Source organism: Trachemys scripta, chromosome 21 (genome assembly GCF_013100865.1).
Source record: "Trachemys scripta elegans isolate TJP31775 chromosome 21, CAS_Tse_1.0, whole genome shotgun sequence".
NCBI lineage: Eukaryota > Metazoa > Chordata > Testudines > Emydidae > Trachemys > Trachemys scripta.
In genome coordinates, this window is record NC_048318.1 from 5,424,893 (window position 1) to 5,434,159 (window position 9,267).

The following is a 9,267-nucleotide window of genomic DNA, read 5'->3' on the forward strand; positions in this document are numbered from 1 at the left end:
CTGAAAGAGAGAGGCTCCGGCCAGCCTGGGAGAGTGAATGTTTTAATCTATCAGGTGTCTTCATCTTGTTTAATCAAACTGACTCTAAGCCTGGAGCCTATCCAGCTATGTCTGTCTATTCTGGTTAACCTTGATGTTGGGACATGCACCTGACCTATGCCCAACACAGCTGGCTTTTGTTTATGATAACTGGAAACAGAGAAGCGTGACTGTTGTGGTGTTCACGGGAGGAGAAGTGCCTTGGCAAACAGCTGCCTGAACTCTGACCTCAGAGGAGGGAGGCCAAGCCAGGAGGGGAGTAGCAGTTGGAGGAGGTCAGCCAAAGGCAAAAAATAAGTTGCTATCTCCCCAAAGATGCACATGGCTCATTCCTGGGTTTAGTTACACTGAGCATGGTTCGCTGAGACAGATCACCAACAGGTAATTGGTAATTAAATCTTGTACATGGCCAGTCTCTATGGCTCCCTCCTTGTTTGGAGTGTCAAAGATTTTTGTTTGTTTTTAATGTGGCCTGCTATCTTACTCTAGCTTTTCCACATAATACACAGTCTAATGAAACATGAAGTATTATGCTCTCTCCAAACCTATGTAAATGGTTCAATTAACATCAGATTTTTACCGAGCATGTCAAGATTGGAGACCTCTCATAAAAAACAGAAATGCAATCTAATCCAAGGGTATAGGTCTCTCAGATATGGCCAAGCCAAGAGATGAGGAATGAGATTAAAATGACCAAATCAGCTGATACAGATGGAAAAAAATATTACTACCCTCCCGCCCCCTGCCTCCCAAAAACCCTTCACAATTAAAATTCCTCCCACAACTTGAAATTCTATGGCAACATTACAATGTCATAACCAGCTGTGTATCTTTTGAAAGATTAAAAGACATAAAGTGAAAAGTAAGGGAAAAAAACAGTGATGCAGAATCATATGGGGGTGGGAGTACACGTAATTGAGGTTGACGGGGGGGAGGAGGGGAAACATCCCCTAAATCAAAACTCCAAATACATCTGTGGCCTCTTGCCATGGGAGTTTCATAGACTGGTTGCATCACATTCCAAGAAATGTGATCTTTTAAAAATAATAATAAAGAAACTGTAAATGAGGACTTCTGGCAGAATGACAATACAGTCCCAGCAGTAAACAAGCTAGTTAAGATGACAAAATAGGTCATTAAAGTAAATAGTATAAACCGAGTCTCCGCCATGGCTAGGAATCCTTATTATGATAGAGGATATTAAGATGACAAAGGAGGTTGTGGGGAACTCACTAGTGACAAGTTTATCTGGGGCACAGGAGTGGTACATCTCTGTTTACAAGGAAAATAAATTACTGGAACTGCTAAAGCGCTAAGTCCATTCTATTTAGCTGAGAATTAACAGAAGGTGTTTTAGAAGCATATTAAAGATTATAAACTGCCACCTCGCTAAGTAGCGTGCACCGTGCCTCTTCGCTTAGTGTGAGGTCTTCTGTGGTTTGATTCAACTGGGTTTTGTGACTTTGGATTTATAGGAAATGGTTCTCTCACTCTTCCACATCTACAGACTGTTGCTTGAGAGCACCCCTCCACTTTCCAGCCCTGAACTTTTGCTTTCCTCTGAGCAATTACACTGTTTGGCTACAGGAAACATCAATATTAGGGTAAGAACAGAGCATGTGCAACAAAACTAAGCTTAAAAGTTTGAACAAATATTTGTGGAAAGATAACTTGACTACCAGAGGTGCTCTAACTACAGCTGGTTAGAAAGCAGGACTTAGTTGTGAGTAAAAACTTCATGGAATTTTCATCCTTATATTGTTGCTGTTTTGAAGTTGCAAATTGCTCATCAACTCCGGTTGAGTTTATGGATGAGAATGCTCCCGTACGATTCCATCCTCCAATGTTCTGAGCTCCTCCCCTTCCATTTATCTTAACAGGAGATGAGTAGCTCAGTGCATCAAAGGATATCCAGACTGGGAACAGCACATTGTCAGTAAATGATGGAGAATCTCCATGGGCAGTGAACTTTGAAATCTCACGTTAAACCTGATTTCAAAGTGATGTTTGTCCAATTGGACATGTGAGCTGTGTCTCCAATCAAAACTAGCCAGTGCACCTTAGATGTTTGTTTACTTACAACCAACTGCTTGTGAACAGTCTACGGAGCGAGAACGTGTTCAGCAAGTAACTGCATAATGAATACATTCAGGGGATTTGGAAGCTGTTCATGGATGACTCCTGAATGGAAAAAGAGGCAAAATTGTCATCCGAGTTATTCGCTTGACTCTAACAGGGACAATATTAAAGAGACAAAATGAGGCCGTTCCCTATTTGTAGCATGTTACATTTATTAGGACTGACTTTCCTGTGACAACTTGCTGTCCCTGATGCTCTAATCTCATCTGCCCAGTTTGCTTTTTCCAGTTTGGGTCTATCCCTTTATGTTTGTTCCCTTCTCTAATTTTGGTGTCATCCACAAATCTGATTGTGGTTGAATTTATACACAAGAAACCTTACACAGTGAAGGTGTAAAGCAGCTCCATGAGGTGCAGTAGGGCGTTGGTCTACTAATGACCTTAGGTGGCTAAACAACCTGCAAGAAACCCTATGAGTTGTGGACAAGGATACAAATAGCAGAAAATATCAGTGGTGGAAGATGTGCCGATGCTGCATCATAATGCCAAGCAACTCTGCACACCCCCTGCAAGCTGTCACTATGAGACAGTTTTAGAACCTGATACAAAGCCCATTGATATCAATGGGAGGTCCCCCACCACCATTCATCAACTTCAATGGGCTTTTCATTGTACATTACTACTCAGTGTGATGGAGTCCAGCAATGGGAGTTGTCCAAGGTGCTGAAGGACAATGTTGACTCCTTAAGCCTCATTGGCTTTGCTGTGCTCTCATCAGAATTACTAATTCATACCCTTGTATCACAGTGCACTTGAGGAATCTTGTACTCTTTAGATTCCTGTAGGGGATCCTGGCTTTTTGTCTGATATAAAACAAGGCTTTGGTAAGAGAAACAGTGTTCTCTAGTGGATAGGGCATTGGACTGGGAATCTACAGCCCTGGGTTCTATCCCAGCTCTGCCACTGGCCTGTGGGGGACCTTGGGCAAATCACTACCCCACTTTGTGCCTCAGTTTCCCCAGGTGTACAGTGGAGATACTTGCTTACCTTATGTAAAGTTATCATTATCTTACAGAACCTTACTAGTGGTATATACGAATTAAGTTCAGTGTCTGGGTTCACCCCATTATAAAAGAGCCACTTCCAAAATTTAGATCCAGGTTTGGATTTCATCCCACCCCCTAGTTTTAGGGTGTTTTGGAGCCAGGATTTTAGTTTGAGCCCACCTCTAATAAAGCTAAAATAACTATTAAAGTAGAGTCCAAAGACTCCGACCAAGGTCAGGCCCTTTTGTGCTGGGCACTGTACAAACACATAGTAAGAGGTACTCCATTCCCCAAGGAGCTTAAAATCTGTCTAGACAAGACAGACAACAAGTGAGGAGGGAAATGGAGGTATGAAGAGGTGAGATGACTCACCCAAGGTTGCATACCAAGTCACCGGTAGTGCACAAGAGAGCATAACAACTTGCTATAGCTGCCGGCTAGTGGACGTACAAAACAGGTCAGTGTTATGGTGTGAAAGATCCTTGTTTCAAATCCTGCTGATGACCCATGATAAGAATCATGACACAAAGGGATCCTCATATGTTAGTATCACAAAAAAGAGACCAGTATTTGAGGGCCAAATGCTGTGGTGTAAATCTGGATAAATGCCAATGGAAACCACTGACTTAACAGAGAGCACAGTTTGCCTCCGTCTGTTATGCAGTGATGCATATTTTTTCCATTTGACTTGCAAAGGAGATGTTCCCTTAAAAGCATTTTTATCTCCCTTCTCTCCAACACTGGCTCATTCCGTTCCTCACTGCACGCCCTTTAAAGATGGAGCAGAAAGGGAAACCATGTAATTATTTCCTCTGCACAGCAAATGCAGACTTCGTTCTAACTTATCATGGCAGGGAAATATTGATTTGCATGAATTGTTAAACAGAAGGTGTATTGAAGTCTCTCTTGAGGCTGACAGTGGTGATACAGCTGTGTGAAGGAGAGAAAGCTGGGAGCGCTAAGAACTATTCAAGGCTTTTTTTTTCTCCTTACAAACGTGACTGTTATTAGACACACAATGTGAAGTGTATTTTTGGAGATTACTTTGTTTCTTTCAATCATGGACTCAATGGACTAAAATTTTTCAAGGCTTTTGTTACCTTTGGAGAAATACTGTGGGTTGGATTGAGGAATCTGTATATATTTTTAAAAAGGCACAAAAATCATGAAGGGCAGGAGATCTGTAACCAGGGTGAGGGGTGGTTAATAAGGTCTCTAAGAATGATGTTCACCCAAGTGATTAGGGCTCACGGAAAGCCCCTAATGCATTGATTCTGCTGCATAGGGAGGAGGGAAGACGCAGGGGCTATTTGCCATCCTATATGCAGCGGGAAGGTGGAATCCATGCCAGCAGCATATGGGCTACACCTTTGCATTGAGAAACGGTGGGGTAGCCACTGAATCTGTGTTGCACAGCTCAGGCCTACTAAAACCCATGCAGTGAGTTGCATGAGAGTTGCAATTACTGTTCTAGCTCAGGAACTAAAGTAGAGGCAGCAGAGCTGTCCTGTGCCCTGTGTGTCGAATCTTCCCTTATAGGGGGAGCTGGGATGGGGATGTCATTTACAAGTGAAATTCACACAATTCTCCCCATAGAAATTCTTTCACTAAACTTCATTCAGGGCAGATGTGCCTGCATTTACCTACCTTAAAACGGAAGATTTGCCATAGATCAGCACAGCAGTGCAACTGGTTCAGCCTACTGTCTGATGCGTCAGAGCAGGATCAAAAAATAGTCTCTCTAATGCAGCTGGCTGACTGGCCCATGCACATGGGGTCTGCTCCTGCTCTCCTGAAGTCACTAGGACCTGCAAGTGCTCAGTTCTTCTGAAAATCAGGCTCCAAGCCCAGATGCTCAAAAGTAGCGAAGTGAAATCAATGGGAGTTAGCCACCAAAATACCTTTTGAGAAGCTGGGCCCAAAAACTTAAGTGGAGCTTCAGTGGCGGGAGAGTCCAGTGAGAGGGGCAGGCTAACAGGGAGCAGAACACGCCAGTTCTCGGGCTTCTAATCCTGTTTGGCGGATCTCTGCCGTTTGGGTGAAGTCTGAAGTGACTGATGTGACGCCGTCTTGAGGTTTGTCTCTTATTAAGTAGCGTCACCTGGAGCTCCAGAACAAGTACTGTCACATTAGAGTCACAATTAAAAGGCACTAATTCCTGTTTCTGACAAAAGCCCTACTCCCTCCTTCCCACTTTTTTTTTTTTAATAATCCTATGGGGCTATAATGAACAACCCAAAAGGTATGTAGCCCTGCACTGGGGCAGTCACCTTCCTGGGTTAGATAGGTGCATTATTGGCCCAATGAGAAAATGTTTCAGAGCAGAGTCATTCTCTATATTGAGCCAAAGTTTTTCCCATTAGAATCCGCACACTGGGGCAGCTATCCTAAAGCGTGTTCTGATCTTACTCCCAACCCGGGTAAATCCGGTGGCCCTTGTTGATGCAACAGGGTTTCTCCAGCATTATGCATGTGTCACCAAACTCAGAATCTGGCAGGGTATAATTCAACACACAGCAGAGAACTCCAACTGAATTAGCTGTGCCAATCTGAGTGCCGACGTTAAACAAGCCAGGACATGTCTGTTGCAGTGCATGACCCCACACACTGCTAAACACTGGCTGAGCTTAGTGAATAGAGAGGGATGTTTTTTATGTCTGTGAACTGGAGTCCTTCAGTGGGTTCAACACTGAAGTCATGATCCCTCTGAGCCACGGTCTGCTCCCTCTTGTCCTGGCGTAAAGCAAGAGTGACTCCTTTACGGTCCGTGAACCTCCTCTGGATTCTCACTGGTGTAGCTGAGCTGGAATCTGGCTCCCCAGTATTCCAGCCTGCAGCTGGACTGGTCATTCTTTTATTCCCCTGCCACACTGGGGGATGCAGGGAACAGCATCTCCTCTTCACAGGCTATTCTAGCATTGGTGATGGAGGCACAATACACTTCCCGTCAGCTCCAATTAGTTTCCTTGGTTACTGATTTCCAGTAACTCACCTGTGCGCTCCTGGCCTCTGTGAGAACATTCTCTCGGTCTCTCTCCACACACACACACACACACGCAACAGCCTTATAGCGTCAGCTTATCCGCAAGCTACTTAAAAAAAAAAAAAAAAAAAAAAGCTTTTAACAAAGTGTCAGCATCTGATGCTAGACAAAGCCCGTGGAGGTTGGGGAAGCTTGAAGCGTATCAAACTTCAGAGGCTGCATAATTTGCTTAATTATTAAAAAGAAGCAGGGAGTGAAGACTAAAGGCTCAATTTTTATTCTTTCCACGCGCTGAGTTGCTAAATGCCCACAATCCAAACTGAAGTCAGGGAGCGTTGAACGCCTCTGAAAATCAGGCTAAGTGGACAGAGCTGGTTTTTGAGTCTCTCTATTTTGAGCAGGGCGGAGGGGTTATAGGTCCTAGTAGAATGGTGATGAGTCGCATAGCGTACGGCCAGCAAAGCTGGTGAAATTATACGTTTTGAGAGGAGCTGAGTTTGGATTTGGTTTTTCTTTCCTTTTAATTAAATTTTCCTGGTAATGAGACTTCTGCAAAAGTGGAATCAAGTTTTCACCTAAGGGCTAGATACTTTGTCCTCCCTTCCTCTGGATGTTTCACTTCTTTTTTTAAAAAAATAGCTTCACTAGAGAATTCACATCAGAAGAGTCCATTGAGGCCCCCTGGCTGCGATGAATGGGCACAGGGCCAGGTGCCCAAGGTCTTGAATTCTATTCTTAGTTCTTAGTTCTGCTCCTGATTGGCCCTAATAATACTTTGCACTAAAGCCTGGCTTTTGAAAGGAGCCCCAAAGGAGTTAGACATAGAATAGCCAATGGGAACTGGGTACCAAACTCCCTTTGATTTCTTTGATCCTTAAACATCATATTATATTGGAATTGGAAAAGGTTCAGAAAAGTGCAACAAAAATTATTAGGGCTATGGAATGGCTTCCGTATGAGGAGAGATTAATAAGACTGGGACTTTTTAGCTTGGAAAAGAGACAACTAAGGGGGGGATATGATAGAGGTCTATAAAACCATGACTGGTGTGGAGAAAGTAAATAATGAAGTCTTATTCACTCCTCCTCATAACACACAAACTAGGGGTCACCAAATGAAATTAATAGGCAGCAGGTTTAAAACAAACAAAAGGAAGTATTTCTTCACGCAACACACAGTCAACCTGTGGAACTCCTTGCCAGAGGATGTTGTGAAGGCCAAGACTATAACAGGGTTCAAAAAAGAGCTAGATAAATTCATGGAGGAGAGGTCCATCAATGGCTATTAGCCAAGATGGGCAGGAATGGTATCCCTGGTCTCTATTTGCCAAAAGCTGGGAGTGGGTGACAGGAAATGGATCACTATGGAACATAGACCAATGTTCACTATGGACTAATTCCTACCAGCGTTTTCTGGGAGTTGCCACGTGTGGATTGGCAGGCTTCTGAAAGTGGAAGCCTGACATCTGCTGAGAGGACTATTATACCCTTAGAACAATGCAGTACAGAATAGCTGACAGCTCCCTGTTCAGATCCCAGACCTCCCCCTGCCTTTTACTATGGTCTTTTCCTTGGAGGTACCTATGCTGGGAAATGCTTTGCTTTCTGCAGGAAGAAGCATGTACTCAGTTGCGCCGCTGTCTAACTCCATATTTCTTTGCTGCCCCCTTTCTGCTCTGTCACGCTCTTGTTTTTGTTTTTCATTCCTTTACATCTGCTTAGATTAGCAATGCATAAAACTAGGCCAGAGTTGTATGTAAGTGGGTGGCGAGAACAATCTTTCTGCTGTTGAAGGACAGATCCCCTTTGTTACCAGATCTCTGCCTGAAATGGAAATGGGTGGGAAGCAGGCAAGATGGGAGTTAACTGACCCCTTGGCACCAGACTTCTAGATCTGGTGATCTAGATTTAAGGTGGGCTGCAGGCAGCATGAGTTCTCAACCTATTGGCTACTTGTCCGCCTTGCCGAACTGCAACATAGTCCTGTATCTGCCCATTCAGGAGGAAGTGGCAATGTATTTTGCTACCACAATACTAGACTGAACTGAATGAATACTTAAGACACATTTTCCATGAATGTTAATTCATAAAATTGTTGAATTTACTGCTAGGCATGTTCAATGCATTTTAAGCAAACATTGGAGAAAACTCACTGGAAAACAACATTTGGGGGAAACTTTGGATCGTCTAACAGGGTGTATTTCCTCCCCCGAAACCTGATTCTAAGTTATGCTCCTTCAGTAATAGCCCAAAAATACAATTCAAGTAATATAAATCCCACATTAATCAGTGCAGCTTGAATAACTGATTTTACTCAGGAGCAATTTGTCATGAGTAAACTTGGAGATCAATAACTAATTATCTGTAGAAAATATTCTGCAAATTTTTCATTATGAATAAACTCAAGAATAGTATAAATTGCTCCAGACCATCAGTGAGCTGGAAAAGGTTAAATTAATTAATCCACTAACTCTGATAGTAATAGACACAACTCTCTCTTTACTGCGTGAAGTTCCTGATGCAACTATTCTTAGACCAAGATCATGTCTGCACTAGAAAATGCTGGTTTAATTAAATCAATTCAAAAATCGATCTCGTTCATCCAGTACAAATTCCTGATGTAGATGCATTTACACTGGTTTCGTGCTTGCTTATAAACTGGTTGCAGTGTATCTACATTAGGGGTTCGCACAAGTTGAACTAGATCAATTTAAAAAATAATCCGCTCTAGTTAAACTGATGCATTCTTCTGGTAAAAACATAAGTTTCTATCTGAAAAATGTCTCTATCAGTGAGGTTAAGGTCTAATCAGATTCTTTATTTTTAATCTTAAACTATTGTTAGTATTTGTGGTGCCATTAAAAAGAGCGGAGGGGGGAACACATTTGTCCCAGGTGTAAATCTATTGGCTTCACCGGGGATAAATTTTACTCAAGGGGAGAACAAAATCATGCATCCTGATCAAATTACAATACTTCAGCCAACTTCCTGCTGATTAGACTAAATTCATCTTGTTTAAACCGGCTCCAAAAAAAGGATCTTTCCAAATAACATGTTTCCTAGTATGTTATACGTTTGCTATAGTCCCCACAAGGGACTCTCATTGACAACAGCCCTGGTGA